General features: G+C 37.1%; 1 protein-coding gene across 1 annotated transcript in view; it reads left to right on the top strand.

Moving 5' to 3' along the window:
• Positions 1–19,558, top strand: part of Sgcz (sarcoglycan zeta) — a 1,272,783-nt gene that overhangs the window by 747,242 nt on the left and 505,983 nt on the right. The gene's annotated exons all lie outside the window — the stretch shown is intronic.

Raw genomic sequence — 19,558 nt, 5'->3', positions numbered from 1 at the left:
ATTATCACCTTCCTTCTCCAGCTGGGAGAAAGGGATTTCACAACACAGTCTCTTTGCTAAAAAGGATGACTCAAAGACTTCTTTCTATTTCAGCTGTCAACATAATCAGTGTTTACTTTTATTGATAAAGAGAAAATAACTGTTGAAAAGTAAAATAAAATTTACTCTATAATTTTAGAGAGAGAGAAACTGTGATATGCCTCAGTTTATGTATGATATTTGCTATTATTTTTGAGATAGTGGATAACAATAGCTTTTCTTTCCAGAGTTAGGTTTTAGTTTGCTTACTGCCTGCAACTTTACTGCAATATTTGACTATAATAAATTTTTGTGTTGTTCATTTTATTTTAGTTAAGTAGAAACTTTGTATGGACACATCATATGTTGGTGTAACAGGGTGCAAGGAAGTCCTTGAATCACAAGCCCTGGGTTCATTTCTAATTTTTTCAAACAATTGAATAAAAAAGAAGACTGAGAAGGATAAGTATTAAATTATTATATTTATTGAGGGAAGTACAGAGCCAAGGAAAGGCACCTGTGTGGCTAGAGATCCAATGTGGAAGGCCAGGAAAAGCTCATAAAGAAAAGAGAAAAGAAATTTCAAGGAGCTCCTGCCATGCGGGGAGCTGGAGGATATAAAGGAGCCCATATGGAGAAGGGCTAGGGTCGTGCCAAGCCAGCCTAGGTCCCACAGAGTGAAAAACGCACCTACAGCTGGAAGTTCCCAAGTGATCAGAGAGCCTACCTTCCTTTTGCCTAGGTACTCATGACCTTATGGGGTGGGCTGTCTTACTGCTCAGGTGAACCAGAGGGCCAGCTGGTTGGTTAGGGCTAGGGGCTGTCTCAGGAATAGGCTAGCCCTGACAGCAAATTCCAGAGGTGGAACTTGACCAACCACAATGTTTAAATCCGATGAAAGACCTCCCTCCCATGTGGGGTAATGATTGTGGAAAAACAGGTCTAGGGAACTAGGCAAGAAATAAGAAGTCATATCATCTTTGACTTCTAGCAAGTGTAAACTTTCTGGCCCTTTTTACCTTCAGGGGTCTAGTCACCCTAACTGTACCCACCTCCCATTGGTACCACCATTTTCCTCCTCCCTGCTTCCACTCTACTGAAGACCCTCCGCAGTGAGATTGCTGGTATTCACCATGTAGCTGTAGATTATGAGTGAGAGCTCATACATATGAGAGCTATGCCTCTGGATATTCCTTTCCACTCGGTGGCTCTTACATTCTTTCCACTCCCTCTTCTGCACATGTCCTTGAGCCTTGGTGGGTGTGCTTTAATTCCACCTTAGTGTTGAGTTCTCAGCAGCTTCTAGGTTTCTGCCTTGGTGTGTTTTGAGTATCCTGTGTCTGTCTTCATCACCCTGGCTCAAGTTATCAGGCTCACCATGGAAGCAGCTCAGTTGCTTATCTCGCCAAGTTGTTAAGCATAGACAAAATACCTATGTGTCCTGAAATTAAGTTAGACAATGCCATTTTATCCCTGTTTAAAGACTCACTCACTCACTGTCTCACATACACACACACATGAATAAATGTAAAATGTATTAATAATTGTACAGAGGCCAGGCGTTATGGTGCATGCCTTTAATCCCAGCACTCGGGAGGCAGAGGTAGGAGGATCGCTGTGAGTTCAAGGCCACCCTAAGACTACAGAGTGAATTCCAGGTCAGCCTGAGCTAGAGTGAGACCCTGCTTCGAAAATAAAAAAAATAAATATATATAAAAAAATAAATAAATAAAAGGAGGAAAAATTATAATTGTACAAAATGTGTTGAGTTCTGGGGTATTGCTCTATAAAGGGAAGGGAAGGAAGGCTGGGGTATCCAGTGACAAAGATATGGGAGTTCCAAAGTAGTCATCATAGTCAACTGTTTCTCTTTAGTTCTTATTACTTTTTTATATGTAACAGAGCTATCTTCCAGAATGAAGAAATTTTCTGAGTTTAGAAGAAACATTGTTTTGCTGCTTATCAGAGTCATATCCTTACAATATAGCCCAGCATCCTGCACTACTAGGTAACTACCCATAAGAATTAGAACTGCAGAAACGTTGAGGAGACAGGCCTTGGATTCAATCCTTGGGCATGAAAAAGAAAAAAAAAACAAAACAACAAACTATTTTATACTTACACTTTAGAAACAGAAATCAAAACAATGGTTTCTATGAGATGGGAAAGGCCTGAGAACCTTTTAGTTAGTAACATAAATATTCTCTATTATTTGGATACTACTCATACAATTAAACAGGTTCTTAGTAATTCAGAATCCTAACTTTCTTCCTTGTCTTTTCTTTTGTTTTGCTGTTTTCTGTCTGTTTTTGTTTGTTTTATTTTATCAAGGAATGCCCTCACTCTAGCTCAGGAGGGCCTGAACCTCACTCTGTAGTTCCAGACAGGCCTCAGACTCATAGCAATTCTCCTACTTCTGCCTCCTGAGTGCTGGGACTAAAGGCATGCGCCAGCAAGCAAAGCTGTTTTCTTCGCTTTAAATGGTCTCCTGCCCAAGTGATTCATACATTTTTTTTTCTCATTAAAAAAAAAAAATCTGGCTGAGATTGTGCTATCTGGATGACATAAAATGTTGTACTATAAACATTTAAATAAGTAACTAATTTAATCTTTTATTTTAAAAATATTTGTATTTATTTATGTGATCGAGAGAGAAAGTGAGAGGTTGATTTATATGGGTACTGAGGTATTATACCCAAGCTAGTAGGCTTGTCAAGAATGTACCTATACTTGGTGAACTGTCACATAAACCCAAGCTTACTATTTTTATTTTCACTATTATCATTACTAAACTACTCATGGAACAGAATTAAATAAATAAAATATTCTATATTTCACATATGATGCATTTATCTATACCTTGTAAAAACAACTCTCTAAGAGAGATTGAGGCTTTTAGAAGATACTTGAGTAATCTGTCTTCTGAGTAAGTGGTAGTCTTTCTTTAAAAACATATTAGTTTAATTTTGTACAGAAACAGACAACAAATTCTTAGACAAACGTCTGTGAACAAATCTGAATTTACAAACTTTAGTGAAAAGTTTTCAAGAATATTTATATACATCTGTGGATAAAAGCATAATTATTATGTTAAAATTCAGAATATTATCCTATGATTTTCTAACAACTGTTTTTTTTTAATTGTGAGTCATTAAAATGTGATTCATGAAAACCTCCAAAATATTGCCAAGGCTGCAGTAGATAAGTACTCTGAATCTGTGACCAGCTTCCTTGAAAATCAATCTATCATTCAATATGTTTGACAAAACCAAGCAGCAAAACTTCTAGATGTGTTATGTGACTACTCATTGCTCTGGACAGGTAAAACGAAAGGCCTTTGCTGTTAATTATTCAATCTTATTGATTATATATACTCTTCTTAGGACTGAATATCAATTAAACATCAGTGACCCAAGATGTTACCAAATGGATAAAACAAAAATAAAATATGAGGTTTGCTTATTTCAGATTGGGGACATCTTATGGATGTGTGCAAAGTATAAGCTGCCCTGTTCTGAATCTGTCTCTTAGTAGCCAATTAAGTGGCATAAACATTTCAAAAGCCACTGGAAAATATAAACAATTTTTAGAAATAGCTTAAAATTTAGTGATCCACAAAATGACCTGACATGATTTCTACTTGAAGTAAGTGGTATCCATAACTGAATTACTTTATTCAGGTGCCAATATTTCCTCTTTTGAATTCTCTTCTATTTAATATTAATAAAATTAATGCTTTGAGAAAGATGTTTAAAAATATAAATTACTTACAAAAAGTTTGTTTAAGTAGTTTGGTCATTTATTTATTTACAAGAGAGAAAGAGGAAGAGAGGGAGGGAGATAGAGACAGAGAGAATGAATGAGTATTCCAGGGCCTCTAGCCACTGCAAACAAACTCATGAGCCACCTAGTACATCTGGCTAGATGTGGGCACTGGGGAAACAATCCTGGGTCCTTAAACTTTGTAGATAAGCCCCTTAGCTACTAAGCCATCTCTCTAGCCCAAGAAATAGTTTTATATACAACATTGAAAGTTTATAAATTTATGACAGGAACTAAGATGCACAATGCTTTTTGTAGTACAATGTTTCCATTCAAATATTCTAGTCACAGTAGTGAGGCTTCTCAGTAGATGACTTTGCCTCACTTTGCATATTTGAGGACTTATTTGAATTTGTTTCTTGATGAAATTAAAATGAAAGCAATCATGTGGTCACCTATAACTGCATGATTGGCAGAGTATGATTTTAATTCCTTTGGTGTGATATCCATAACTTAAAAGAATATAGAATTGAAAAGCTCATGAGTTCTTTCTTTGGCTTTTACTGAATCACCTTTTACGAGAAGTAAGCATTTAATCTTTGAGTATCACATTTATTGAGTATTTATGCATCCTTGATAAACATTTGAACTAGTCTTATAACATAAATTTCAATGTTAATTATATTTTCAAGTTTAAGAACTAGCCTTGATACGGTTCTCACAGAGAACCAACTTTCTAACCATGAAAGTCCTGCTTTAAACATAATGAAATACATCAATAACATCATATTTGGCTTAGATCTGATTTTATTCTCATTGCAGCTGTTTACATTGCAACTTGAATGAATACAATCTATATACTTTGGGACACATACTGTTAATAAAATACATATGATATACTTATAAAAATAGTAAAATGTCAGCAAGTATTCTTTGACAATGAGTGTGAAGAGTTTGGATATAACTTTATTTGATTTATAATTGCCACTAAATTATGGTTTACACATTACAATATAAACTGTCGTTCATATAAATACAAACTGTTTTTCTAGTAATGTATATGAAAACACATTACTTAAAGGTAGTTCTGAAGGAAGTGAAATACACCTGAGTTTCAATTTTTGTCGACTAATTCCTTTTGATATGTTTCTTTTACAATCTCCTCACATACTTTGAGAACTTTAATAAAGTGGACAGTTGGATATCATAAGAGCTTCCCTTTCTGTCTTAACTGAGAATTAGGAATTCTTGGACTCTAAAGAAATAGGCAAATCACAAGTGTGTCTGTTTTGTCTCAGGACAAATGAGTTTGCTCCACCCCATGCCATTTTGTGAATTAGTTGCCTCCTTCTGAAGGCTTGAGATGCCCACACAGTCATAGGCTACTGTAGAGCACATAGTACTGCACAGCAAGTACTATGAAAAAGACTGAAGAAATGTGGAACAAAATGTGCCATCTCCCTTTTACCTTGTACTACTTTAATGAAGGTACCTCATGAATATGTTGGTCTAATTCTCAAGGAGGGCATTTTCCATAGGAATGACAATGTTAATGTCTGATTTACTTGTCCTTTGACATCGATAAAGGATGGTAAATATGGGCAAATTGTGTGGAAGTGAGTTGGCTTTGTGTTTCCGAAATCAATCTTTGCAGCCTTTCTCCTGGACCATGGAAGAAATCCTCTCCATGCATCTCTCCAGACAGCTACAACAAATTGATCAGTATAGGCACATGTTATGGAAGCCATTTTTTGTCCTGATCCTTAACAGTGCTTCACCAGGTTTAATGCATCTTCCTTATGAATAAAATGATAATTGCCTACAAAGTCATTTGTGCAAAACTTTAAAAACTCCTGTATTTTGTTCTTTTTAATTGATAAATACCTAAAAACTCAAGTTTTTTTCTCTGTGTAAATACAGATTTATTATCTACTACCACTTATTTGGCACTTTGTTATTTATTTCTACAGACATTATCCTTGAGTTTTTTCCCTTCATGTTTTTTCTCAAGGTAATTATCATAAGAATGATTTTAATACACTAAGGAAGCATATAATCTCTGATTTCTATTTTAACTTTAGTGTTTTTAAAAGATTCTGCTATTACAACATATACTAAGAATTTTTAAAACATCCAAAATGGCTTATTCAAGTGAAAACTCAATAAAAAATTATGATTCATTCTGTAACATATTAAAATTAAAAGTATTTCCATGGATGAGGCAAAATCATTTTACAATATAATTGTTGATGTCCTCAAAATAGTGTAGGATGGAGATTGGCAAAAGGAACAAGCTAAAAAAACAAAATTGTCTAGAAAGCAGAGAGAATTCCATGTAATAGGGGTGGGGAGGAGGGGACCAAAGAGCATAACTGGGTGGAAATATGATCAAGCCATTGTATATTCAAAAATTAAATTTCTCAAAAAATAATCTTAATAATTGCCTGACTCCCCCGGCGGGTAGTGCTGAGGAGGGACCAGGCCTGCTAGTTTATCCCAAGGGGTTGAGGAACAGGGTGAATGTCGGATGACTCAGAACCTCTCCTAGTCACCAGAGAAAAACCACACTGAGTCAGGAGTCTTGTTGAAGCAGGAATTTGCTTTATTGTTACAGGCAGTTGCCTATGTAATGTTGGGAACAAAGGTGGGGATTCTAGGATGCGGGGAGAGGTAAGGGCCAATAGTAAACTGCAACTTTTGAGATGATTGGTCCCAAGTGCATGCACGGGAATTCCAATTCTTACGTGGAAGTAGCAGGCCAGAAGCCATTAGGTGTAGCTGGCCTGAGGCAGATCACCAAACTTTACCTAGCCTCAGGAAGTTCCACTAGGCTTTGTGTCTGGGCCTCTCAAGATCCAACATCTCCCCCTTTTGTTTTTGTAAGCATGGTGGAAAACATGGCCCCTGTCTTAGGTTGTCCCCCTCTGAGGATCTTACCTGTCACTGGATACAATGTATCCAGCTCATTAAGAATACACTCCATGACCTGTCTTAGGTTGTCCCAGCCTGCCTGAGATCTAACCCATAATTTGTCAGATGGAGGGAAGAGGAGGGATGCTCATAGGAGGACAGCCAGTCATATGAGGAGCTTGACTCCTGAGTAGCAAGCCTATAATAACATATTTTGACCTGGTGAAGTCTAATTGCCTCTAGCCATTGATGAATAAATTGTGTAATCTTATTAATTACACAAGGCCCAACAGTGAGGAGAAGGAGAAGGAGAAGGAGAAGGAGAAGGAGAAGGAGAAGGAGAAGGAGAAGGAGAAGGAGAAGGAGAAGGAGAAGGAGAAGGAGAAGGAGAAGGAGAAGGAGAAGGAGAAGGAGAAGGAGAAGGAGAAGGAGAAGGAGGGGCCCAAGTAGAGGGAGAAGGTAGGGTAAAAAGTAAGTCCATCCACAGTGGGTTGACCTGGAGGTCCCGTCGCCTCCTCTTCAAGTCTTCCTGGAGCCTCTTAATCTTGTCCTAGATGATTCCTGATTTACTTGCATAAAAGCAGCATTTTTCCTGTAAAAACAAGCATATGCCTCCTTTTTTGGCCATTAGTAGGTCTAGTTCCCTCCTGTTTTGTAAGACTACCTCAGCCAGAGAATTTAGCTATTGTTGGAGATAGGTCTCCCTCCAATATAATCAAAAGAGGGCATAGGGAGGGCCTCATTTCCAGAAGTGATATCTACATCTGGGATTAAGGTGTCTGGGGCACAAAGGCCCATCCAATAGGTGGGCAGAAAGTCACAGGCCATTGCTCTTCCACAAACATAAAACATTCCAGAAGGCGGGCAGCATTGAGCACTGGGCTCAGTTGTGTTAAAAGTACATAAGGAAGGATGAATGTACCCCACATCTATACTGGAATTATTAGGGGAAGGCAGGGCCCAAATGCAAGTTCCAGATGAAACACTGGGAAAAGCTGGACAAGGATGGGGAAGGTGAGTGACCAATTTTTGAGGTCATATGGGCAACTGTACTGCAAGCAGACAGGGAGGCCCAGATTGGAGGCAAAGCCAGCAATCCTCTGAAAGGGAGGGAATTGTTTGGTTTAGCAGGGTGAAGACCATTTTAGGGACAGTACTCAGGGGTGGGACACTCCTGTTTGCACTTAGCATTTTTAGACTCTCATTAGAATAGCCCATAAAATTTGACTTACCACTCCAGAAGACACCTTCAGTTGTGAGCACCAAGTCCATGCCTATTCCTCCAAAAGAAAGGTTCCAAAAGATCAACATCCACATGGTCAGGTTTATCTCAGTCCACTTCTCGGTACCAAGTTCTGTGTCAGACAGCATCAGGTTCACTGAGACAAACTTCCAGACCAGGTACAGTTATGGAGGAAGGGATATTTATTGAAGCTTACCGATCCAGGAGAAGTTCTATAAATGGCAGAAAAAGCTGGCCTGCCTTCACAGGACCAAGCAGAGAGAGAGAGACAGAGAGAAAGAAAGAGGGGCACAAGCCTGAAGGTCAAAAGCCACACAGTGTATCCACTAGGGACATATGGCCCATTCATAATTACAAATCTGCAGATGCAGCTTGCTGGCAAACCAAAAGTGAAAGGAAAGAGAAAGAGAACAAAGAGATATTGATAAGCAAGTACAGGTTATAGAAGCAAAATTTAGCACATTAAATATGAAGACTGCCTCATAGCTTATGAGGGTCCACTCACCCGCACATGTACACCGACTGACCTCCTCAATGAGAATGCATCACACAGAGCACTAGTCTGCCAGGTTCCCAGAGCCCCATGTTAGGCACCAGATGGTGGGCTCCCCCAGCGGGTAGTGCTGAGGAGGGACCAGACGCACTGGTTCCTCCCAAAAGGTTGACAAGGAAGATGAGTACTGGATGACTCAGAACCTCTCCTAGTCACCAGAGAAAAACCACACTGAGTCAGGAATCTTGTCAAAGAAGGAACTTACTTTATTGTTACAGGCAGTTGCCTATATAATGTTGGGAACAAAGGCGGGGTTTCTAGGATGGGGAGAGATAAGGGCCAATAGTAAACCACGACTTTTGAGATGATTGGTACCAAGCATGTGCGCAGGAATTCCAACCCTATGCAGAAGTAGCAGGCCAGAAGCCATTAGGCATAGCTGGCCTGAGGCAGATAACCAAACTTTAGCTAGGCTCAGGAAGTTCCTTTGGGCCTTGCTTCTGGGCCTCTCAAGGCTCAACAAATAATAGCAATCATTTTGCATGTTCTTCCTCCTATCTTTGCTATTTCATTCATTGGATACATGTGACTTTCTCTTCCACCCTATGAACATTCCACACTATGAAAATTTCTTAGGTGTATTTCTTTTCTGTTTCATACTTCATACTAACTTTATGTTGGGTAGCAGTAAGGCAGGTTGTAAATGAACATTTAATAAGCCTGCAGTGCTTTTTAAATATATTTTTGTTTATTTTTATTTATTTATTTGAGAATAACAGACAGAGTGAAAGAGGCAAATAGGAAGGAAGAAAGAATGGGCACGCCAGGGTCTTCAGCCACTGCAAACAAACGCCAGATGTGTGCACTCACTTGTGCATCTGACTAACATTGGGTCCTGGGGAATCGAACCTTGAACCGGAATCTTCAGGCTTCACAGGCAAGCACTTAACTGCTAAGCTATCTCCCCAGGCGCCTGCAGTGCTTTAAAGCCACTCAGGCTATCTTGTCCTTAAAGAATTTCAGCAGACACCCAGAGTGCTGACCATAACAAAAATATTCATCTTACACCACAGTTGTGAGGGTTTATCTCTGGTTGTCAACTTGACAGGACTTAGAATCACCATGGAACAAATCTCTAGTCAGGTCAGGGAGGGATTTTCTAGGTTAGATTGGATGAGGTGGGAGGATCCACCCCAACTGTGAGCAGCACTATCCCATGTACTGGGCTCATGGACCATGCAAAATAGAGAAAGCTGGCTGAGCACATGACATTCAGCACCCTGCTCTGCTTCTTCTCTTTGGGACTGAATATGTGTTATGAGCATGTAAGGACCAGCATATGGTCCAGGGCCAGTTTAGATAAATAAGTTTTTTTTTGTGAGAATAAAAATGCAAAGTCAAACCTTGTAAGCAAAAACTAAGACTAAGCTGTGTGCGGTGACATAGTGGAGATTAGCAGGTGTGTGTGTGGAACTCTAGATAAGTAGTGGAAAGTATAAAAACCCCAGCTGCTCAGCAACCGTTGTCTCAGTCTTCCCGACACTATGACTGACTGAAAAGTTGCTCAGCAGTCCGGACCGAGACCTCCGCGAGATGCATCACCGATCCGAATTCATCTGCCTGACACGCTGTCCGAACAATCAAGACTCGGCTTGAAACACCGCGAACCGAGAGAAAAAGTCGCAGCACGGACTCCGCGTTGCCAGGTCGTAAAGCGTCCGAGACATCGCAACCCAAGTCTCGCGTTACTGCAACCCAAGTCTCGCGTTATCAGGTTGTATACATGTTAGACTCGTTAGAAATATTCTTGTGTTAGTAGTGATGAATAAAATTTGGTTATATATTATATTAGCTATAATATTAGTTGTGATAGTTTGGACTTGCTTGTGTGTGACTTTCATCCCAGTAAACTCCTTTGCAAGTATACCAGTGTCGGAGTATCATTGACCTTTGTGGGCGGAATCCTCTCAACCAATCGTCTTTGAGAGTGCTCGCGACAATATGGGAAGCTCCTACCATGCTTTCTTTCCATGAAGGACTTCTCTTAAAACAGTAACCCCAAAATAAACTCATTCCTTCATTAAGCTACTTCTGAACAAGTATTTTGTCCCTGCATTAAGAAGGTGTCTGGTACAATGGCCCACTCAGCAAATATTACATCATCTTTAGACACTAAGGAACTTTCAAGAGTTTTCTTGTCTGTCTTACTAAATGCAGAATATATCTTTCCTAGATACATGAAAAGAAAACCAGAGAAAGTACTGAGGTACATAGGCACACAGAATCTGTGCACTTATGGTGGTTGCCATGTGATGTTTTTTATGCTTCAGCTATTTTTCTTGACCCAAAGTCCTCATTCTATCATTTTCTGGAAGCTAGAAAAAAAAGATACTTCAGCTAAACTGAATATATTAAATGTGAATTTAGAAAATAAGGAAGTGAAAGAAATCTTCTTTTTCCCAAACCAGCATATTCTAATACTGCTATCTCAGAAGACATGTTCTACAGGTTTCATTGTTTCAGTTGTGTAAAAAATCATGGAAGTAAATCTGGCCATGAAGGCTCATGCCTACAACTTCAGCACTTGAGAGGCTGATACAGGAAGATTGTCTAAACTTTGAGGGCACCCTGGGCTGCATTTGGATACTCTTTGTCCAAAAAAAAAAAAAAGTGAAGTGTTTGAGTATTTATAAGTTCAAGGTACTGCTTAATTTGATTCACACAGTGTTTAGAATACAGTACTGTGTAGAATATAAGGCTGGAACATGGATCATGTGTTCAGAATGGAGAGGGAAAGAAGGAACAAGGATACAGTTTCTCTGTTTGTATCTCTGCTTTATACTTCTGTGAATTTTCATGAATTTCAGTTGTTTTTCAAAAGATTTATACATATTTTAACTCATATGTTCTTTTGCTTTGTAATGGGGTAAATCCCTTAGTAAAGCATGTGATAGTTGTAATGACATTGGTAATATTGACTATGGACATTTTAGCTAACACAGTATAAATTTATAAATGATGAATTAAAGTATATCCCACATGGAAACCAAAACTATTTCTTTTGAGATTGATGTATGTAAATAATGGCACTACTAAAAATCATACAGAGAAAGAGCATGTCTACAGAAAATCTAGATTAAACGTTCAAAGCATGGAGAGACTATCCTAAGATTCTAAATGGTAGAGTAAAAAGAGAAATCCATATCCATGCCATCGAGTTCAAGAGTGAAAGTTAATTAAATAGTGAAAAATATAGAAATCAGATATTACTTAGTGAGGATTAAGCTTCACATTTCAATTTTTATTCAATGAGACACAAATCCAAAGAAATGTGTCCTGTACAATCCAAGTTCTTCTTTCATGAGCCAAGCTAAAGAAGGTAGGTATGTGTGGGAGGGTGTGCTTAAAGCCCTCTCTTGGTAGAACTTGGCATGAGATTGAGTCAAATAATATGTTAGCAGGCTGGAAAGATGGCTTAGAGAGTAAGTTGCTTACCTGACAAGCTTAAGAACCCGCGTTTTACTCTTCAGGTCCCACATAAGCCAGATGCACAAGGTGATGCATGTGCAAGATCACACATGTGCCCAAAGTGGTGCAAATATCTGTACTTTAATGAGCCAATTCTCTCTCTCTCTCTCTCTCTCTCTCTCTCTCTCTCTCTCTCTCTCTCTCTCTCTCTCTCTCTCTCACACACACACACACACACACACACTTTTGCTCTCACTCTCTTTTTTGACAATCCTCTACTACTAAAATACACATGCATCATTCCAAGATTAATATTGTTCTCACCCTTGACAGTTTCTCCCACTGAGGGAGAGACCTCCATGGTGGGGTTATTTGTACTCACTGTGGAGTTATGAATGCACCAATCTATGTGGGGAGGTGGGCAATGCATGCATCAGGATGCTCCCTTCCACCCTGTGGCTCTTGCAATCTTTCTGCCCCCTTTTATACAATGTTCTCTGAATTACAGGCATGTTATAAGTCTACTTTTGTGTGAAAAACTCTGTAACCTTCTGCTCTGTTGAGTTTTGAGTGCCTTCAGTATCTATTGCCTAGTGCTTATTGAACTTCAATAATTTTGACTAAGTAGTTGTTGAATATTTACATGTTCAACACTTAGTCTTGGAAATGATTAAGTGAATAATGTTTGTTCACCTGGGGAACAAAGATGTATTTGATTACAATGGGTATAGAATTTTACAAGATGCATAATAAGCAGAGAAAATACCCATTATTTTATGAGTTATTTAGAAAGATAAATATTGACTTTCCAATTTATTTTGTGGAGAAGTGTTTCTTTTGTTCTAGTCTTTCTTATCTTAATAAACCTAACACAGTTGCCCAGTTAACTTGAGAAAATGAACATAAGTGAGATCAGATATAAATTGAAGGATGTATAATATTAGTAATTCACACAGAAAATTATGGGTTGCTTTCAGTGCATTTGCTTATTGTATGGCTACTAAGTACAAACCATGCAACATATTTACCTTATTAAGTAGATGATAATTTTTAAATGTACTTTACATAGTTTATAGATGTTTAGTATTAAATTCATAATTCAGTTCTAATTTAAATATATCTATTGACAACAGGAAAACCATGATCACAAAATAATTGTACAATGTATATATGAACTTTATTTTTATTTACTTCAGATGTGTTTAGTAGAAGAATTCTAGATTATGAGAACTCCATTACCTAGTATACTGAAGTGGCATTTTGGTGAGGAATCTTTAAAAGACTGTCTTCATGGATGGTCAAGCAAGTGTGACTAGTTCATTTTCCATACTTCACACCTTGTATGCTCTCACTTTGGTATTATTGTACTCAAAAGCCATGGGCCACATGTTTTGAGCACCACACCCATCATGTGTGCATCTGCTCCTGTTTACAACACAATGCTTCTTCCACTCATATTGGATTCTAACCAAGGAAGTTTCACTGATTGCTTTCTAATCTACAAAATTAAAGACATAAAGAGTAGGCACATGAAAGCATGTTTAAGGCTGTAAGCAACCGTCTCCAGGTTACTGTTTCTAGGAGACTGTCTGCCGGGATCCATACATCAGGGATATAAAATGAGTTGATAGACTTGTATTTGAGTCCCTTTGCCATTTACCTTAGGTGCAGGTGAATTAAGTGTTTCCACATTCATTTAACCAACACACTCTGACCTTAGTAGGGATTTCTTCAGTATGCCACAAAGCTCCACTGTTATTCATAACATAGTTCCTCTGTCTCTTGCCTCTAGGGAGTTTATTGCCAACTTCAGTTCTCTCTCTTTTCTGCTAAAAGGCACAGTTCAGGATAGAATTTCTTCAGGGGAAAAAGACAATATTGGCATACACAAATTGTAATATTACAAAAATAATCCAAATAAAAGCTGATATCAATTTCTCTTTCTTCGATTTTATTATGTACTACTGATCTGTAGACATGTTTTGTTTTTCTGTTGATTCACAACCTTTTGAATATTGTGGGCTTTATGTTTGCAATGCTAAGCTCTCCTGTTGTGTTTCTGGTAAATTTGTTTCCCCTTAATGATTCCCCCCACCTTTGCTGTGTGTCTCTCTGCTAACCAGCATCTCCTGCTTGTATTAATCTTGTTTAAATGGTACCCAAGACTGAATTTATTATTTTGGCTCTTGTTCCTGATAACTTCTGAGTAAGACTTCTTAACATCTCTCAAAATTCTTTAACAATTAAGTCTCTTTTCCTATTCCTATCGCATGAGATTGAAGAATTGAGTCACGTCCATGACAGCACAATAAATCCATTTTTGTACTAAATAAATGTCAAAACTGTGACTGAATTTTCACAATTACATGCTACGTATATATGTGTTTTGTTTCAGTTTGGATATATAAAATTAGGTAAGAATGACTATAAGATCACTGAGAAATTCTCTTTTTAAATGTTCAAAATTTAATGATATATTCATTCAACGGGGAGTGTGTGTGCCTTATAGTTCCTATGCAGACTTCTCTTTCCTGTTCAGGGTGGTTACAATGCTTTCTGTTTCCTGTCTCAAAAGGCTGCCATTACACACTTATTTTTCATCATTCTGGAGATTATGTTACTAGGTTGCCTTTGTGTTATATACTAAAAATACCTGACCACACCATTTTCCATAAGCCAACTAGAAAAAAAAAATCTACTCAAAGTGGGCATTTTTGTTAAATAGCAAATTTTGACTACCATTATGTTGAAATGTGCCCTTGTGAATCAAGTATCATAGCTCAGGAGAAGTTTAAATTGCAGTGATAAGAAGGCTTCACAGTGCTGTTTTCAATCTCTCTCAACATTACTAGCTGTTTAGAGACTCATTTTCTCAGAGCAGAAAACAAAGTGCCTTTCTGGTGTGTAAAGTTCACGCCATAAAATTTGAACACTTCAAGCATTTTGTTTTTAAAATTGTATTTCACTCTGTCTTTTGCAATTAAGTCCAGTAAAAATACCTATGCAGCACTTAAGCAAGGGATTACTAGCTTCAGGGTGAAAGATAAATTTTAAAAATGTATATTTTTGCTATGTAAAGTGAAAAGGGCACTTTAACATCCTACTTTCCAACTCCCAGATTACCCTTGTATAAGTCAATGTAATATTCATTTGAGAGTTGAGGAAAGTGGGTCAGAGAGAGGCTAAATGCCTTGCCCCAGGTCTCACACTCTGGAATGGGCATGCTGGGATACAGCTCATCATAAAAGTCTGGGGCTATGCTAAGTCCCTGTATTCTACTCCATGTCTGTTCCAGCAACAGAGAATTCTGGTGTTAAACAGAACTCTTGACAAACAGAGCACCAACATGACTCATTACTTCTGTTAGGAGATAAGCATTCCCAATGGGAAATTTCAGAGGTTTGTAGAACTGACATTAAAATTTTATGGTCATAAGGATATTGCATATTGCTGTTTTAGCGTGCCAAGTGCTAGCATCATCCAAAATTAAAAACAATTTCCTAAATTACCCATCTTACTGTCCAGGACACGCATGCTTCTCTCTTATGTTCAGATTGCCACAACAGGAAATACAGGTCTGAGCAGAAATGAGATCATGATTTATATTTTAGTGTTAAGGAATCAAATTAGTGTGGGAAATAAACAAATAACTTGTTCTTTCCCTCTAGCCCCTGTTCTTACTCCACTGTATCATAGCCAGTTTATATGTGAATTGGGTAATAAAATTGTTAAGTGTGATATTTAAAAACAAATTATAACAATTATATCACTTCCAAAATAAATTGAATTCTGTTTTATCTTTATAATTACATTGGCCATTTACATATAAAATGTGGACTGGAAGTAAGAAGTTCTCAATTTTTGGATATGGGTACCTTTTTGTGCAAAACTTGAAAGTCCTTTCTCATGTCATGATTGAAAACCTGATACTAAAAACTGTGCCTACAACTTTTTCCCAGAACTCTCTGTTCTTACTACCACTATTATATTGTCCCATGCCCCTCTTAGGGTAACAGTGATGTGAATGTGACACACATCTTAACAGCAACAGTTACTTAGACATTAATTTAATTTAATTTATTTATTTTTGAGGTAGCCTAGGTTGAACTGGAATTCACTATGTAGTCCCAAGATGTTCTCAAACTCACAGCCATCCTCCTATCTTTGCCTCCTGAATGTGGTGCACCAAGGCTTCTAGCCTCTGCCAAAGAACTCCAGATGCATGGCTTTACATGGCTATTGAGGAAGCAACTTGGGTTGTCAGGCTTTGCAGGAGGCACCTTAACTGCTGAGCCATCCTTTCAGTCCTAATTATAGTTTTTAATATTATTTCTCCATTGTAGAAAAGTAAGCAGAATATTTCATCAAATAATTTTATTATTGCAATAAAGCTATCAATAATTTTAACAATAATCTCAGGCTGAAGAGATGGTTCAGCAGTTAAAAGCACTTGCTTGCAAAACCTGACAGCCTGGCTCAATTCCCCAATACCCACATAAAGCCATATGCACGAAGTGGCACATGTGTCTGGAGATTTTTTGCAGATGAAAGTAGACTCTGGAGCACAATGTCCCTTATTTCTCTCTCCTTGCAAATAAATAAAATTATTTAAAAATAAATTAAATAATTATCTTGGGCACTGTAATACCTTGGCCCCATCTTTCCTTTCCCCAACCTTAGAGATATTAACAGGATCCAATATTTTTAGTTTTTCTTGTCTATTCACACAGATATCTTATTTTAAAATATTGACTCAGTTCTTCCTCTACTTGCATTTATAAAACATAATACAGACTAAATGTTTAGACTACTGTGTTTGAAACAAACAAGACTGTACCAACGCTTTTGAGGGATTAAGGCTAGAGACCCTGAAATCTAAACAAAGTTGGTGGTAATAAACCTCTGAGGAAGGACACAGAGAAGACTGTACTCCTATAGCTGAGCCAGGCCCCTGAAGACTAACCAATCACACAGCTCTTGTGAGTCCTTCCTATAATGGTGCGCATGTCAGAATGCTAGTGAAGAGGAAGAGCAAGCACCCATATTCAGTGATCATAATGTTACCCAATACACAGCCTTCATGTCATGGTGCTCAGCACTGATCCTCTGATATTACCTGTAGTTCCTCAGCCATCACATCTCCTATCTATTGATCCCAATGTTTCCATCTCAAGTACTGATCCAATATTAAGTTCCCTAGTTTGTTTCTTTTTCTCTCTCTCTTGTCTCTTTCACAAGAGTTCCAACATTTTAGGGTCAGTTATTAATTTTGTTGAGAGGCATCTCTATCTAAAGTATAATTATTAGAGAAACTATTATAATGCTTACTATTTTGTTGCAGTTATCACTAATATTATACATATGCATAAATATATATATATATATATATATATATATATATATATATATATATATATTGCATATTGCTATTTTAGCTTGCCAAGTGTTAGCATCATCCAAAATTAAAAACAATTTCCTAAATTACCCATCTTACTGTCCAGGACACGCATGCTTCTCTCTTATGTTCAGATTGCCACAACAGGAAATACAGGTCTGAGCAGAAATGAGACATATATATATATATATATATATATATATATATATTCATTACTGTATTTTTCATCTTAAAAGTATGTTATTGGTGATATGCTATTATTTATTTTTCTATGCATTTATTATATTTTCCCCAAATAAGTTAATTTTTAAGTTTTAAAAATTTATTTGAGAGAAAGAGAGAGAAAATGGGCACACTAGTGCCTATTGTCATTGCAAACTATTCCAGATGCATGCACCACCATGTGCATCTGGCTTATGTGGGTTCTGGGGAATCAAATCTGGGTCCTTAGGCTTTGCAGGAAAGTGCTAAGCCATCTCTGCAGCCCATTTTTAAGCTTATCCTGCATATAGTCATAGCTTCATACATTTTATTTAAAAGAACACCAACTTCTTGAAATATTTACAACAGCTCTTAGTTCTTATAATTCATATATCAACTACAACAACAATAATGACATATAGATTGGAAAAATTAGTATGTTCCTGGGACTTCAATGTTTTTGAATAGAGTCTCCTTCTAATGTACTCTATCTCTGAATAAGAAGCAATTTGTCACTGTCATTCTAGTGAATTTCTCTCCCCACCATCGTACAAGACTTCACCAGAACTGCCCAGGGCATGTGCCACCTCACTTGGCTTAACACATGAGTTTCTGGGGAACATTCAAGATCCAAACTATAACAGAAGCTGAACAGTGGTTATCCTCCATAAGCCATGCCTTTAATCCCAGCACTTGGGAGGCAGGGGTAGGAGGATTGTCATGAGTTCAAGGCCACCCTCAGATTACATAGTGAATTCCAGGTCAGACTGGACTAGAGTGAAACCCTACCTCAAAAAAAAAAAAAAATTTCTATTTTATTTTTAGAATTTTCTTTGAGACTAGGAAATCAAAGTATATCAGTTATTATTTTTAAACTTTTTTGTAATTTTTTATAGGAGAGAGAATTGGCATGTCAGGGCCTCAGCCACTAAAATCGAACTCCAGAGGCTTATACCACCTACTGGGCATGTGCAACCTGTGCTTCTGGCTTAAGTGGGACCTGGAGAGTCAAACATGGGCCCTTAGACTTTGCAGAAAAGTACCTTAAGCTCTAAGCCATCTTTCTAGTCCTTTGTTATTATTTTAAAAAACTGAACACTTAATTTTTAGACACAATTGTTAGTAGCTCTCATTTAGAATAGTTAGTTCAATTATCTTTCATCTGCTAGGATAAGTAGGACTCCATAAAACCAGCAATGGAAAACTTTCTGAACCTAAAAACACATTTCTGAGTTTATTTTAATAAAACTTAAGTAAAATTTAAACTCAGTATTTTTGTTGTTTGGATACTCTAAAGTATTATTTAATTAGTATATCACATATACTAATTGTGCTAAGCCTTAATTCAATAATGTTTTCTCATTTTCTTAATCTTTTATCTTGGCTCTTTGTCATGCAAGCTCTCACTCATCAAGAGTAGAAATAGTTACTGTACCTCAGTTATAAAAATTTACTATGTATGATTATATAATTCTTTATGCTTTTCAATTTATTAACAATGATCTATTTTGCTATATAGAGTTTTAATTTAAATACTGCAACTTATTCGAGAAAAGCTTCAAAATCCAGTGAAACTATTACTGTACTGTAAAAGTCATAATACATAAAAATAAAGTTCCCATCATTTGATTAGCAACTGAATGATTCTGAAAATTATAAAACCAAGACATACCCTTTGACTTGTATACCGTATATTTAAATCTTGTATATATATATATATATATATATATATATATACATATATATATATATATATATATATATATATATATATGAACTCTTTTCTGTTAATTCCAGAGTATTGGTAAAACATAATTAATGTATAACTTGGATGTGGGTCATTGATACTCAACCTCAAAACTGAGAGTCTTGAGATATTCCTGAGATAAAAGCTCTCTGTTTGGATTAGGCAAACTTGCCTTGAAATAATGTTCATTTTATAGATATACAATAAAGTAAAGGGCTATCATATACATTGATTGCATTGCTTTGATGGTGATTGTAAAACACTAATTAATTGAGTACTCACTGCCCAAGAACCTTAGATACTTTACGTATTTCAAGTAAA

Source organism: Jaculus jaculus, chromosome 1 (genome assembly GCF_020740685.1).
Source record: "Jaculus jaculus isolate mJacJac1 chromosome 1, mJacJac1.mat.Y.cur, whole genome shotgun sequence".
NCBI lineage: Eukaryota > Metazoa > Chordata > Mammalia > Rodentia > Dipodidae > Jaculus > Jaculus jaculus.
This window is presented reverse-complemented; position numbering and strand designations above follow the sequence as displayed.